Source organism: Halichoerus grypus, chromosome 10 (genome assembly GCF_964656455.1).
Source record: "Halichoerus grypus chromosome 10, mHalGry1.hap1.1, whole genome shotgun sequence".
Lineage (NCBI taxonomy): Eukaryota > Metazoa > Chordata > Mammalia > Carnivora > Phocidae > Halichoerus > Halichoerus grypus.
In genome coordinates, this window is record NC_135721.1 from 74,930,816 (window position 1) to 74,945,792 (window position 14,977).

Genomic DNA, 14,977 nt, shown 5'->3' on the forward strand with positions numbered 1-14,977 from the left:
CCGATGTGGGGCTCAATCCCAGGACCCCAGAATCATGACCTGCGCTGAATGCAGACACTTAACCGACTGAGCCACCCAGGCGTCCCAAGGTATGTCCAGTTATTGTCCCCACTCAGCTGATGAGCAGATGGGAGCTCCAGAGGTCATACGGGTCGTAAGAGGCAGAGCCAGAACTCCGATCCAGATCTTTCTCTGAACATCTCTGCCATGGAAGGAATCCTGGGAAACCTGGGCACCCCCTTGGGAGTTAGGCCAGTATGAGACCAAATTGTGACATGAACACGATGTGCTTTCTGGGCGCTTGTGTCTGGTGGGATCAGGTCCCCCGTGTTCATTCCCTTCATGTTCGTTCACCAAGCCCTTGTGGACACAGAGGTGGCCAGGACATGACCACCCTCAGGACAGGATGGTTCATGGAAAGGGCACTGGGCTAAAAGCAGGAGAGGGGACTTCTGGTCCCAGCTCTAGCACCACAAGCTGTGAAAGCAGCCTCAGCATCCCCTCGGCAGAGCTCCAAGGGCCCATCCGCTTTTCAAAGGCAGGCTGAGGAGCCCAGCCCCGTCTCCCTAATGCTGTCCCTTTCCCACTCTCAGCCCCTCCAGGGCAGTGGCCTTCTCTTGTCTATAGGATAAGATCAGTCCCTCATCTCGATACGATAAGCTTCTCTGTGGGGTGCATCAAGGAGGGGATTTAGCCTCCCCAGACTTCAGGGAAGACTTCCTGAAGGAGGTGGCGCCTGAGTCAGAGCTATCCAGGAGAGGAGTAGAAAACTAGCGAGCAGTGGGAATGGCACGAGCCACACCATGGCTGTCTCTCCCTGAATGGTATGTGCAGGGCGACTCAGTGTTTTGGGGTTTGCAATGCAGAACCACCAGCCTCAAGAAGCCCTCCTGACACCTTCGGCAGCCTCATTTGGCTTCCACAGGGCTCTGGGGAACTCCAGGGACCAGTGCTCAACACACCGCTTGGGAGGGGGTGTTTGCATGGCTGTCTCCCCACTGGTTTGTCATAGGCAGGGGGGGACTGACCATTTCTACCTCCACATCCTGTGTCTGACATATGTCAGGGGAAGGAAGGAAGGAAGGAAGGAGGGAAGGTCTGGCTCAAAGAGGCACTTCACTCAGGAGGCCTCTGAGGGCACCGGCCTGACCAACTGGGTCCCGTGGGACTCCCCGGGCTGGCTCAGCATTGTCCCTCTCTTGCTCTTTTAAGTCCTGGTTGTGACTGGGGTGGCCTGAGCTCTGGGAGCTGGATCCGGTGGGGACAACTGCAGGAGTGGGTTCCCACATCTCTGCCTCTCCCACTCAGGCATTTGAGATACCTACCCAGTGTCCTTGAGTTGGGTCTAGGATTCTTGTCCCCACGTCACAGGGGGCAGTTGAAGACCCCACCTTGAAGAAAGGTACAATTCAGATCCTAAACTAAGTTGGAGCTGGAGGAATTCTTCACAGGTTGAAGATGCCCCTCAGGGGTAGACACCCCCTCAGGGTGCCAGATGCAGGGTAGACAGGGCTTCCCTTCTGACGAAGCAGAGGAGACGGCGTGAGACCCAGAGACTCGACAATGAGTGGAGCCAGGCCCATCTCATCCAGAGCCCAGTAAGGCAGAGCCTCAGTGTCCTGACATCAGAGAAGAGGCCAATGGAGACTGAGCCTCTGAGCTACAGCTGAGGGCCACATGCTGAATAACAGCTCCCAAACGTGGCCAGGTAATCCCCAGAACCTGAGAATGTTCTTACATGGCAAGAGGAGCTTTGCAGTTGTGATTCAATTAAGGCTCTTGAGATGGGGGTCCGCCAGGGGGGCCCAAAGTAATCACAAGCACGGGAGACGCAGGAGGGTCAGAACAGAAGTAGGCAGTGTGTTGACAGAGCAGAGACTGGAGTGAGGCCCTCTGAAGACGAAGGAAGGGGCCACAAGCCAAAGGACACAGGCAGCCCCTCGAAGCTGAGCTCGGCAAGGAGACGGAGAGCCTCCCAGAGCCTCCAGGACAAACCAGCCCTGCCGACACCTCGACGTTAGCCCGGTCAGACTGAGCCTGGACATCTCACCTAAGAAGTGTAAGAGAATACATTTGTTTTGTTTTAAGCCGCTTAGTTTGTGGTGATTTGTTCCAGCAGCCACAGGAAATCAACCTTGCCTGGAGACACATGGCTGAGTTGCTCCCATCCTGCGGCCCAGCTCTATGGGATCCTTGCCCCATGCTGGATGGGACTGGGAAAGCGGTGCAGGTGACGCCCTGAGGGGGCCCAAACACCACACTTGGTAAGATCCCGGGCCTCTGAGAGGGGTGTGTGTGTGTGTGTGTGTTAGAGAGAAGGGATGAACATGCCTTCTTCCTACATCAGGGGATTTTCTGGGCAGACGATTCTCCAAAGGCATGTCAACATTTTTCTCTCCAGGAAAAAATAACTCAATCTCTATCCAAAAAAGTCACAGTTGTGTACATGCACACACATGGATGGACGTGTGGGTCCTAGACAGAAATGAACTACGCCACCTACTCCAGGGGTCCTTCATTTTCACAGGGCAGGGAGCAAAGCTGAGGAGGGCCGGGCACTATCAGCCAGAGGGCTGTGGACACACTGTGACATCTGGGACGGGACAGGGGCATCCCTGTCCCTGAGAATGTTGAGATTGCCCAGCACATCCCCAACACCTGTTTTTCTCTTTCCCCCTTCCAAGCCCAAGCGTAGATACCTATGCACAAATCACACGGGCACCCGCAGACCCATGAGGTCATGAGCAGTGCCGGTGTGTGCAAAGCGGAAATGAGCAAACACACACGTCCAGCCCAACTACCCAACAGACTTACACACAAGCAGTCGTGTAAACGCACCGGCAGATACATACAAACCCAGATACATGCCCTTTACACACTTACATACACCCACGCTGTGCACCGAAATGCGGACACAGCCATGCAGGAGGAAAGACCGCCCGCGTCTGTGGGCACCTGGACACCTGTGAGCCACGTGCAAGGCCCTGTTCTTCCTGGATCTCCGTTCAGGGAGCTCGGCCTGATTCCCTTCCCCAGCCAACCCTCCTGAGCTCTGCTCTGGAGCCCTCTGCTGGGGAGGCCAGGAACAGGCTGCCAGGTCCTGGAGCTGTGCCCGCCGGCGCTGGGGGTTTGGAGGGAAGGGAAATGAGGAGAGAAAGGGGAGCAATGGGGGGCCAGCCCCAGGGTGCTCGGTATCCTGCCTCCACTTGACCCAAATGACTTTCTGCAGCCTCCGATCTAGGGCTGAAGGAGGGATTTCTCCTGCAAAGATCCCTCCTGTGCTCTTTAGCCTCTTTCTGCCAGACCCCAGGCCTACCCTGTCCTGTCAGTGGGCAGCGCCAGCATGCCTGCCTGTGGAGGGAAGGCCCTGGCCTGGCTGCATCACGCGCTCCCCCCACCAAGCCTTCCTCGCCCTCTCACACCCTGGGAGCCCACACTGGCTCTGCTCACCCCACCCTGGGCCATCTTGCAGCGCGGCTGGGCACCCAGCTTCCTGGCACCCACTGGGTCTCCGACAGCTTGTCACAACTCCCTGTTCAAACCTCCACCTCCTGTCTCTCCTCAGAGGGCCCATCCTTCAGCTCTCAATGGCTTTTTCTTCCCATTTTCTCCTAGGGGAGGGGGAGGAAGTGAAGAAGATCTGGGCTTTGGAATAACATGGGTGAGCCCAAATTCAGATCTCAGCTCCAAGGTGAGACTTACTCACAGCTATGGGCATCTTGGGCAGCTCACCTAACCTCCCTCAGCCTCAGTTTCAGCAGGTAGAATGGAGATCATGAGACTTATATGGCAGGGTTACAGCATGCTCGGCGCCCAACAGCAGGGCTGGTTTAAGGGGTCTGGCAGCCATGTAGCTAGATAGGGTGCCATCTTTATGAGGCACTCAGACACCGCTGGAAATGTAAAGAGATGAAGAAGACCATGCCTGGAACTCCTCTAAGGGACAGTTGCATACTCTGCTTTAATGAGCTACTTGCAATGGGGTGGTGGGTGGACCCCAAAAAGAGCAGGCTAGAGTAACAACAGTTGGTCTCTAAGCTGTTTTCTAAGGAGGGTGGGACAGGGTTTCTAAAAAGTTTTGTTCGTCTAACGGCAGCATGCAAGTGTGGGGTCAGAGCTGAACCGCTCAGGGAAGATGGAGTGTTGCCAATGGGGATCCCCTTCTCTGTCCATGCCCCCCTTCTTCTAAGCAGAGGCCAACTCCACTGCATTCAAGTTGAACTGATAGTAAAAGAATATCACTTTGAGGGGACATAAAATTATTAGCCTGCTTGGGGCACCCACATGTTTCCCCGTTGGGTCCTTCCTGACGTGTGGCAGGTGCTTGATAAATGTTGGTTGGGTGTGTCTCTCCAGTCCTTGGTCCTAAGACTTCTCTCCAGCACCCTGCACTCAGCTCAGCTCTTCTCACACTCTCTCTACCTGGTCTTTGTGTCCACAGCCTGAGTTCTTCACTCCACACCCCCTCCCTGTAACCTTATTCCACTGGCTCAGCCCATTCTGGAAGCCACAAGGCTTCTAGTGTGTGGGGGGGTGTGTGTGTCAAGATTTCCATTTCTTGGGAAATCAGATCGTCCTCCTGCATCAGCCTGTCTAAAACAACAGTAAGCAGCCACCATCTTGCCCTGGAAAGTATCTCACGATCTTAAATGTCTACAATCGGGCAGTCCCAGCTTACGGATGAGTTATATTTCAAAACTTTGTTTCTGTGAAATGGAATGGCATTCCAGACAATGAGCCAATAGACAATTGAGGACTCAGAGGCACAAACGGGGCTGTTTCCCAGGTCAGGTGGTAAATGCCCGTCACAAAGCTGGGCTGCCTCAGGCAGGAAAAAAAGAACACCCCTACTGCTGCAAGACCTGTAGGGCGAAATGGAAAAACAATAATGCTGATCTAGAAAGTCTGTTTATTTTCTCTTGAAAGCTGGTGCTTGAGGGAAAGCAGGTTTCTTAACAGGAGTAGAAGGAGATGGGTGGGACGTTCTGAGGGAACTTGGAGCTGTTCTTCAGGGGCTTTAGAGGCTGAAAGCCTTTGTTCTTCATCATTCTAATTAATCTCTCTGACGTGTAGTCTGCCCTTTTCTTGACACAGGGGCAGGCCTGGCTCCAGCCTGACACTCAGTCAGCCGGGACTGTTTGGGCAGACAGAGTAAACGGTGGGGACAGGACCTCCTGAGGTAACGGGTAGAGCTGTTAGAAAGGAGATGAAAAAAGCAGATTCAAGGGTGTGTGATTTGGGTTTTCAAGACGGCCTGAGGAAGAATGAGCTGAACTGAACTGTGCTAAAAACAAAAACAAAGAAAGAACAAAAACAGAGAGAAAAATGGAGATTAGGGCACATATGTGTGCCTATTGCTACAACCCCCCCCCCCATAAGGAAAGTGGAGGAGAGGTTGGGAGCCAGACAGTTCCAAGGCTGGCCACCAGGTGACACCACAGGCCCAGGACAGCTTGGTTGCTGTCTGTGGCGGGTAGGGGACTCAGGAGACCCAGGGAATTGTGTATGTGGGGGGGGGGGGGCGGGGGCGGGGCGGGGTTCACAGGTTCAGAAATACAGGACATTCTCAGATTCGGTCCTCATTCCGACCGAGTTGGAGGGAGAAGGCTCCTGCACATTCCTGTCCTTCCTCAGCCTCCACCCCATCTTGCCTGAGGAGTTTATGCTGGTCTACAAGGTGGGGTGGGGATGGGAGAGTGCCCAGAGGGACCAGGGCCAGGGCCAGGGGATGAGTGAAGAGAAAAGGAAGAGGGGGGCTCAGGAAGGTCTTGGACAGAACCTTGATAGCGTGAGGGGACAGAAAACAATGAACCTTTATTGAGAGTCCGCCCCCACTCACAGGTCCTGACGCAGGAAGGCCCAGAGGGGGAATCAAGCAGCCCCACCTACGGGGCTGCCCACGGATGCAGGTGATTCAGAGTTTAGGTTTGGCTGATAACAGCCCAGACCCGCTGAGAAAGGGCCCTTTGTAAGGGTTGCCCCTCCTCAGGCCCCCTCCTCACAGCTGCGCTGGCTCCTTGCAGGAAACAGGACCGACTGGAAAATGCAAAGAAACCCAGCAGCCAGTTACTGTGAGATGCTGTGTGGGAACTTTAAGATGCTTCGGGCCAAATGTGCAGGAGAAAGATGGGGCTTGGCTGGAGCCCACATTCTTTTCTTCCAGGTTGTCAATCTTAGTTGTGTCTACCTTCCACCCCCACCCCACTGATTCCCCCAGGGAGAAAAAAACATCACTTTCAGCGCTGTGATAAGTCAGGACTCTGGGTTGCTGATGGCCAGGACCCACCTTGAATCAGCTTGGCGAAAGATGGTATTGACGAGCTGGCTCAATCAGGGCAAGGATAAAAAGCAGGCCCCAGGGAGGTCTAGAATGAGGCCTACTCTCCCCGCTGGGTGATTCTCCCCTCCCTGTGTCTCTCAGAGGCTGGAAAAATCACCTTGGGCAGCTCAGGATTGCTTTCTCATAGTTTCAGGACCAGAAAGGAAATTGCACCATGCTACCAGATTTGGTGAGGCAAAAGTCCTGAGGAAGAACTCTGATTGGCTCTGCTTGAGTCATGTGCCCAGTCCTGGACCAATGGCTGTGGCCCGGGGATGCGTTACTATGATTTTCTCAGACTGAGTCACTTGCCCAACCCTGTGGCCAGGGGGAATGAGGTACAGGGCAGATAGACATAAGAAGTTCTTTACCATGCACTTGGGGTTTCATGTGGCAGAACTACCAGGTGGCTCCCGCTCACAATTTTTCCTTTTCTCCAATAGAACAAAAAGTGTTTACTGGATACATGGCTGCCTGGAATAAAAACTACATTTCCCAGGCTCCCTTGCAGCGAAGGCTAGCCGGCATAAGAGTTCTGACCAGTAGGGTGTGAGCAAAACAAGGTGCGCGCTTCCAGAGGCTGTCTTTAAAAAGAGGGGAGCAGTCTCTCTTGACCCTTGTCCCCCCTACTTCCCACAATCTGGAAGCCCTTGTGCTGGTAAACCACCTAGGATCCTCCGGCGAGAACAGGACCATAGAGATGGCACTGTAGCAAGTTAGGAGAAGCCTGAGTCCTTAGTGCCATTTTGGCCCTGAACTGTTTATGCCTGGACTGCTACACAAGAGGAAATGAACATCTATCTTGTTTGAGCCGCTCTTATTTTGAGTCTCTGTTAACATGAGCCAAGTGTGTATTTTAAGTAATGGGTCTTCGGACCTTTTCTTGGTACTCACTGCTGTAGGCTGAAAATGATATCGCTTGTGTCCGGCACTGAATTTGTTCCCTGACCCAGATACCTCCAATCCAAACCCAGAAAATGCTGCCTGTGACCAGCCCACACTTTGCTGAGAATGTGACAAGGCACATCACAGGGCCAGATCTGCTCTCCCTACTTACAAAGTTATGTTTTATTTCTCCCTACATCCTGACTCCATTCTCAAGGGCCAAGTTCCAAAGTGTTTTGCATGTGGGTTAGACCAGACTGCGTTGGCCCAGGGGGTCCTATAACGGGGAGGTCATGGCTCCCTCATCAGGCTGGGGGTTCCTGAGAGCTAGAGCCATGGATAAATATAGTCATTGCCCCTCCCTGCCTCCATGATAGGAGCTGCACCCCTGCATTAGGGTGGGTGAGCACAGCAGAAAGCCCATCTCTCCCTGAGGCAGAGAACTGGGGGCACAGATTTCCTGAGAACTAAGCAATGGAGGAAAAGGAAAAACTGCCCATAACTGCCTCTTCTCCTGCCACCTGGGAGTGTTCCATCCCTGGGCTCCTACTCGGATCTTCTACAGCCTGTGGTTCTGAGAGAGCATCAGCTTGGAAGGTTCTGGGTTTCTGGGATGGGGAAGAGGCAGTGGCTGGTCATATTTGAGGTCATTGCAGGAGGTGAGGCATAGAAAATAATAGGAGGACTTTGTGTCAGATGATTCCTCACCCTCATGCCAAGCTTTTGTACTCGAAGGATAATTGAGGTGAGCCCATTTGGGAAATCCAGAAGGAAACATTGCTTCAGACCACAGAGACACAGGCTGGGGCTGGGCTGGGCTTTTTTCCTTTCTTCTGTACTGATTGTGTTTAAGAACAATGGCGGGCAGGCCCATGTCTTTCTTACAGCCATCCTTGGCTCCCAAGCAGCTGGCTTTACCCCTTCTTCTTTCCCTCCAAACCTCCTCCCTCAGAGAGGCCTCCCTGAAAGCCAAGATGGAGTCTCTACCCTCATACTGGGTATGAAAAGAAAACTTCTCATAGGGCAAGTTGGACCAGCCCTGGGCTATGGGAACCAGCAGGCCCTACCTGAACTGGCCAGAAGATGACATGAGGTCTCCAGACTGCATCTCTGGATCCCTTTAGAGGTGGAGGCACGACTTCTGGCCATTCTCCACACTGGTTTCCCCTGACCCCACTACTGGACCCAAGGAAAGAGTATTGACTTTTGGTCCCCCACTGCCATCCCCATGAGATCCATCAGGAATGAGGGACAAACAGCGCTGGTGACACAGTGGCATGGGGGGCATGATGCCGAGTGATGACCCTGCTCCTAGCTTGTGGGGGATAGCCAAGGCTGGCCTTCCAGGAGAGCTAGGGTCTGCCTTCCCACCACAGCCTGCCCGCTCACTTGAGTCCCGGCCCGCCCGCTTGCCTCACCCGCTGTACCGCTCCCCTCTTCTCTTGCACAATGCGCTCAGGAGCTCTTGCGCCAGTCAGCACACTCCCCTGTTTTCAAGTTCTTCTTGGACTGTTTCCTCCTCTTCTGGTCCTGAGCCACCATCTCCCTGCAGCCCTCTCAAGGGAGGCTGTTTATTCTCATATTCTCTGCACCTGAAGACTAAAAGGTGGAGTTTGTGTTAATTACTCCTCATTGTCATTTCCAGCCCGTACTCCCATGTCCTCACAAAGCCCCGCACCATTGACACTCCTGCTTCCAGCTCTACCCTCCTCCTTCCTGATCCCTGCCATCTCCCAGCCTCCTAGGTGTGCTCCCTCTCCCATGGAAGACCCCCAGCTCCAACCTCTTCATCTTTTCCTCTACTCCCCCACCTGCCACTATCCTAAACAAACATATCCACACCCTGACCTCTCGCTTCCGTCACCGTCATCTCCGATAATTCCAGCCTTAGCTCTCCATCGCCACATTTATCCCTGAAGACCTTATGGTCACCCGAGGCCTCACTTCTGAAATCAGAAATTCCAGCTCCCCTCTCCATCCATCACCTCTGAGCCTCTCAGCTCCCTGGCCCAAGAGGCCCTAAACAGTTCTTTGGCTTCAGAGAACTCTCCAGTTTGCTGATTCCTTCACTTTCTCTCTATCCATCAGCCCCCTCCTGCCTTCACTTTCCTTTCCCAGATTCTCTGGCTTGTGGATGAATAAACTGTGGTGTGTTCACACAACGGAATACCATACAGCAGGTTAAGAGCCACGGCAACAGAAAACAAATGGATACGTCTTGGCAATATACAATTAACTGAAAAATGTAAACGCCCAAAGATTACATGGAGAATGATACTCTTTTATTGAGGTTACAAACAGTTAATATAAAATATATGTATATAATATTTGGAAATATACATAGGCATAATAAAACTATATAAAAGGAAAGCAAGGGAATGTGGTACACAGCATTTAGGATGATAGTCACCGGGTGGGGGAGGCAGGGGGATGGGATAGGGAAGAGGAACCATATGTAAGATGTGGGTCATTGTCAAGGCTTTTGTTTGGGTGGTGATTTTGCAGGTGTCTATTACATCATTACAAATAACTAATTAAATAAAAATAAGCCATGCATAGATCAATGGTGAGTGTGTCAGGGAACCAGTGCTGTGTGGAAGAGTCCAATAAAATAAAGATTCCATGTGTTATCATGACATTACTTGCTTGCAAATATATTGAACCTCTCTCATCCTCCCACCACTGAATCCACAAATCTCTCTGTGTCTACACCAATTTTTTTTTATTCTTCCTGTCACAATGGAACAAGCATCCCAGTTTCTTCAGCCCAAGAAGAATTCCATCCCCTGTTCCCTGGATCCCACCCCTTCTCATCTCCTCAAGGATTTTGCTCCTTGGTTATCCCCCCACTCTCTGCTCATCAGTCTCTCTGTCTCTAATTAGTCATTTCCAGAAGCATAGAAACATGCCGTAGTCTCTCCCATCTTAAAAACAGACACACTTCCTGTATTAGTTAGGTTAACAGTTAGGCTGCTATAACAAAGAAGTCCCCAAAGACAGTGTATCAAATAAGTAGAAGTTTCACTCCTGCATGAGAAGGCTAGGAAGGCAGGATAGGGGTGATATGGTAGCTTGTCCAGTCTGTTGCTCTGAGTTCCCCTCCAAGATGGAGGCTCCAGCCCTTGCCAGCACTTCAACCTCCCAGCCGGAAGGAAAGGGAAAAGGGGAAGGAGAAAACAGTCCTGTTTCCATTGAAGGGCACGGCCTGAAAGTGGCATGCATCATGTCCATTCCCACCGCATTGCCCTCAGACTTGATCAAAATGCACACCAAGTTGCAAAGGAAGTTAGGAAATACAGTCTTTTGCTGGGCAGCAAAGTGTCCACTTAAATATTCCACTATTGAAGAAGAGGAGAGTGGCTACCAAAGAAAAGCTATTGTTCCCTGCCGTGGCCTGCCCCTCTGGCCACCCACATAAACACACTCTTCCCCCCCCCCCCCCACGGAACGTGTTAATCTCGTGCCCACATCCCAGACCCACAGGGTCCCATCCATTATTTTTTTTTTTTTTTTAGATTTTATTTATTGATTTGAGAGAGAGACAGAGAAAGCATGAGTGGTAGGGAGGGGTAGAGGGAGAAGGAGAAGCAGACTCTCCGCCGAGTGGGGACCCTGATGTGGAGCTCTATCCCAGGACCCCAAGCCTATGACCTGAGCCTGAGGCAGACTTCTGACTGAGCCACCTAGGCACTCCAGTCCCATCCATTACTGCAACCAGCTCAAAGCCCAGGCCCTCTTGGTGACTGTCAGATCTTGGTATGAAGTTCAGATATCAATCCAGTGACATATAAACTAAAAAGCAAGTTATCTATTTGCCCCTTCCACCAGCAATAGGCATATACAAGAGGAGGTAAGACCACAAGAACCACAATTAAAACTGCCTTTTGGAAAGGAAAAATTAGAAAACTCGAAGCAGGAACATAGCAATTAGTAGATTCCTTGGGGCAAAAATTCCAAAGATTCCCAGCCTCCCCAAGCAGTAGGTTCCTTGGTACTGATTACCTGAAAACACCTCCTCTGTCTATTATTCCCTGTGGCCCCTGGCTTTGCCTTCTGGGAGTTCCTTCCTTGTCCTCTAGGGACCACAAATGAAGAGGGCATTGGAGAATGCGCCTTTCTGGGGGAAGTGAGGACACAGCTTCCAAAGCAGGTTCCTGGCTGGTGCAGGTTTGGGAGCTCATGGTTTTCTTTAGGAGTTGAACAATCCCAAAGTTGCACAGGCCAGGCTTGTAGACTTTGGCCAATTAAGTCCTCTCAAAAACTTATTATAACACTAAAAAATTAAATATAGAAAATAATTTTGTTTATGATCATATATAATAGTATAAAATAGGAGTACATTTAACAAAAGAGGTTCCAGGCTTGTACATTGAAAACTACAAAATATCATTAAAAGAAATTAAAGAAGACCAGGGGCGCCTGGGTGGCTCAGTCAGTTAGGGGTCCGACTCTTGATTTTGGCTCAGGTCATGATCTCAAGGTCGTGGGATCGAGCCCTGTGTCAGGCTCCGTGCTGAGTGTGGAGCCTGCTTAAGATTCTCTCTCTCCCAGGCGCCTGGGTGGCTCAGTCATTTAAGTGTCTGCCTTCGGCTTGGGTCATGATCCCAGGGTCCTGGGATCCAGTCCTGCATTGGGGTCCCTGCTCAGCAGGGAGTCTACCTCTCCCTCTGACCTTCCCCCCCGCTCTTGCACATGCTCTCTCTCTCTCTCTCTCTCAAAAATAAATAAATAAAATCTTTTAAAAAAAAGATTCTCTCTCTCCCTTTCCCTCTCCCCTCCTCCCACTCGCACACTCTCTTTCTTTAAAAAAATAAATAAATAAAATCTTTAAAAAAATAAAGAAATCAAAGAAGACCTAAATAAATGTAAAGTCATCTTGTGTCCTTGGCTTGAAAGACTTAATATTGTTAAGATGTCAATACTCCTTCAAATGATCTATAGGGGCGCCTGGGTGGCTCAGTTGTTAAGTGTCTGCCTTCGGCTCAGGTCATGATCCCAGGGTCCTGGGATCAAGCCCCCATCGGGCTCCCTGCTCGTCAGGAAGCCTGCTTCTCCCTCTCCCACTCCCCTGCTTGTGTTCCCTCTCTCCCTGTCTCTCTCTCTGTCCAAAAATAAAAATAAAAATCTTTAATAAAAAAAAATTTACAAATGATCTACAGATTCAATGTAATCCCCATTAAAATCCTACCTGCCCTTTTTGCAGAACTTGAAAACTGATTTTAAAATTCATATAGAATTGCAAAGGGTCCAGAGTAGCCAAGACAATCTTGAAAAAGAAGAGCAAAGTTGAAAGACTTACACTAACCTTACTATTTCAAAACTTACTGCAAAACTATAGTAATCAAGACAGTGTGGTACTGGCATAAGGAATAGAATTGAGAGTCTAGAAACAAACACACAAGCGGGAAGAATAGTCTTTTCAACAAGTGATGCAGGAACAGCTGGATATCCACATTTGAAAGAATGTAGTTAGATCTCTACCTCACACCATGTACAAAAATTAATTCAAAATGGGTCATGGACCTAAATGTAAGAAATGCAATCGTTAAACTTAGTGATCTTGGATTAAACATTATGTTTTACTTTTTCTTTTTCTTTGTTTGTTTTAGATATGACACCATATGCTTTATGATAAGCACAAGAAGAGAGGAAAGAAGGAAGGAAGGAAGGAAGGAAAGGAAGGAGGGAGGGAGGAGGAAGGTAGGGAGGGAGGGAAGGAGGGAGGAAGGAAGGAAAGAGCAAGAGAAAGAAAGAAAGAGAGAGAGAGAAAGAAAGAAAGAAAGAAAGAAAGAAAGAAAGAAAGAAAGAAAGAAAGAAAGAAAGAAAGAAAGAAAGAAAGAAAGAAAAAGAAAGAAAGACTGGGTGGCTTAGTCGGTTAAGCGTCTGCCTTCAGCTCAGGTTATGGCACCCGGGGTCTGGGATCAGGCCCGGAGTCAGGCTCCCTGCTCAGTGGGGAGCCTGCTTCTCCCTCTCCCTCTGCCATTCCCCCAGCTTGTGCTCTCTGGCTCTCTCTGTCAAATAAATAAATAAAAATCTGAGAGGAAGGACGGAAGGAAGGAAGGAAGGAAGGAAGGAAGGAAAGAAGGAAGGAAGAGAAAGAAAGTCATTGGTTTTCATCAAAATTAAAACCTTTGTGTTTCAAAGAACACTATCAAGCAAGTGAAAAGACATCCCACAGAATGGGAGAAAATATTGGCAAATTCTGTATTTGATAAGGGACTTGAATTTAGAATATATACAGAACACTTATAACTCAACAATAAGAACAAATAATCCGATTTAAAAGTGGAAAAAGGATTTGAATAGATGTTTCTTTAAAGAAGATACACAAATGGTCAATAAACACATGAAAAAGAGCCCAACATAATTAGCTGACGAGGCATTCAAATAAAAACCACAGTGAGATACTGCGGTTGAAAAACAGTCTGGCAGTTTCTCAAAAAGTTAAACGTAGGATTACCTTATGACCCTGCAATCCCACTACTAGCTGTGTATGAAAGAGAACTGAAAATACACATCTACATAAAATTTTGTACACGGATGTTTATAGCAAGATTATTCGTAATAGCCAAAAAGTGGAAACAACCTAAAAGTCTATCAGCTGATGAATGGATAAACAAAATATATCTATACAGTGGAATAAAAAGGAATGAAATACTGATATATGCTACCCTATGGATGAAACTAGAAAACATTACGCTAAATGAAAAAAGGCCACATCTTGTATGATTTCTGTTTACATGAAATGTCCAGAAATAGGCAAATCCATGGACACAGAAAGTGGATTAGTGGTTGCCAGCCTGGGGCAGAGAGGAATGGGGTGTGACTGCCAATGGGTACATGGTTTCTTTTGGGAGTGATGGGAATGTTCTAGAACTGGCTAGTGGTGATGGTTGCACAACTCTGTGAATATACTAAAAACCACTAAATTGTACACTTTAAAAGGGTGAACTTTGTCAAATGTGAACTGGATCTCAATAAAACTATTTTAAGAAAGTTAGTTTACTTCCCATCTGTTCCATGCACCAGTAACCCCGCCCCAAAAGCTGATCTAGACCCAGTTCTTAAGCCTGAAGACACATTTATGCCTATTTACGTACCGGCCTATACACCAAGTCCATCCTACCCTCTCTTAACTTAATGATAGTTGGTGAGGTTCCTTAACATGGTAGGCCCAAGGGGAAAAGCAGCACCTTTCATGTGATCTGGACCTCTGGACTGACTCTTGTCTGGTGGGGCCTTCTTCACTGAGATAGTCAGGAGAGGCTCAGACCACAGTCTTACCTCCTGGGGAAGCTGCCCCTTGAGGGCCCCCTCATGTCATCGCTTCAGTTTGGGGTACAAAAGCAGTTGGCTTTCTCAGCACGGGGAAGCTTCAAATACTGGATTCTCCGCCAGCTTAGATTACCGGCCACAGGCATGAAGGGTCTCCATTACCAGGGCTCCATTCGTTTTCATCTCTGCTTGTGAACTGCTGTCTCTATTCTGAGTGTATGTCTCCTAAGGACCTTGCCAAATGTGTGAAGACTATCCCCACCGACATTTGTACCTTTTCCAGCCCATTGCTCTAGAGCGAGAGGCTCCGGAGGCATGGGAAGTGTCTTCTAAAATACCACAAGAGATAGCGTTAGCAATCGTTCGGCGTAACACGGTCCTCAGCTCTGCAACCTGAAGTGTCGACCCACCGTCTGACAAGAGCCCAATGCCTCGCGCTTACAATTTTGCCACGTCAACATCCTGCTTCCTGATAACAAATTCTACATCAATCAGAAC

The 14,977-nt window shown here is 49.6% G+C and overlaps 1 long non-coding RNA gene across 1 annotated transcript; it reads right to left on the reverse strand.

The window, feature by feature from the left end:
- Positions 1-4,892: 4,892 nt before the first annotated feature.
- Positions 4,893-6,457, reverse strand: LOC118523927 (uncharacterized). The gene is made up of 2 exons (XR_004911345.2): positions 6,287-6,457; positions 4,893-5,192 (listed from the first exon to the last, which is right to left on the reverse strand). It is a non-coding gene; the product is annotated as an uncharacterized LOC118523927 (long non-coding RNA).
- Positions 6,458-14,977: the final 8,520 nt, after the last annotated feature.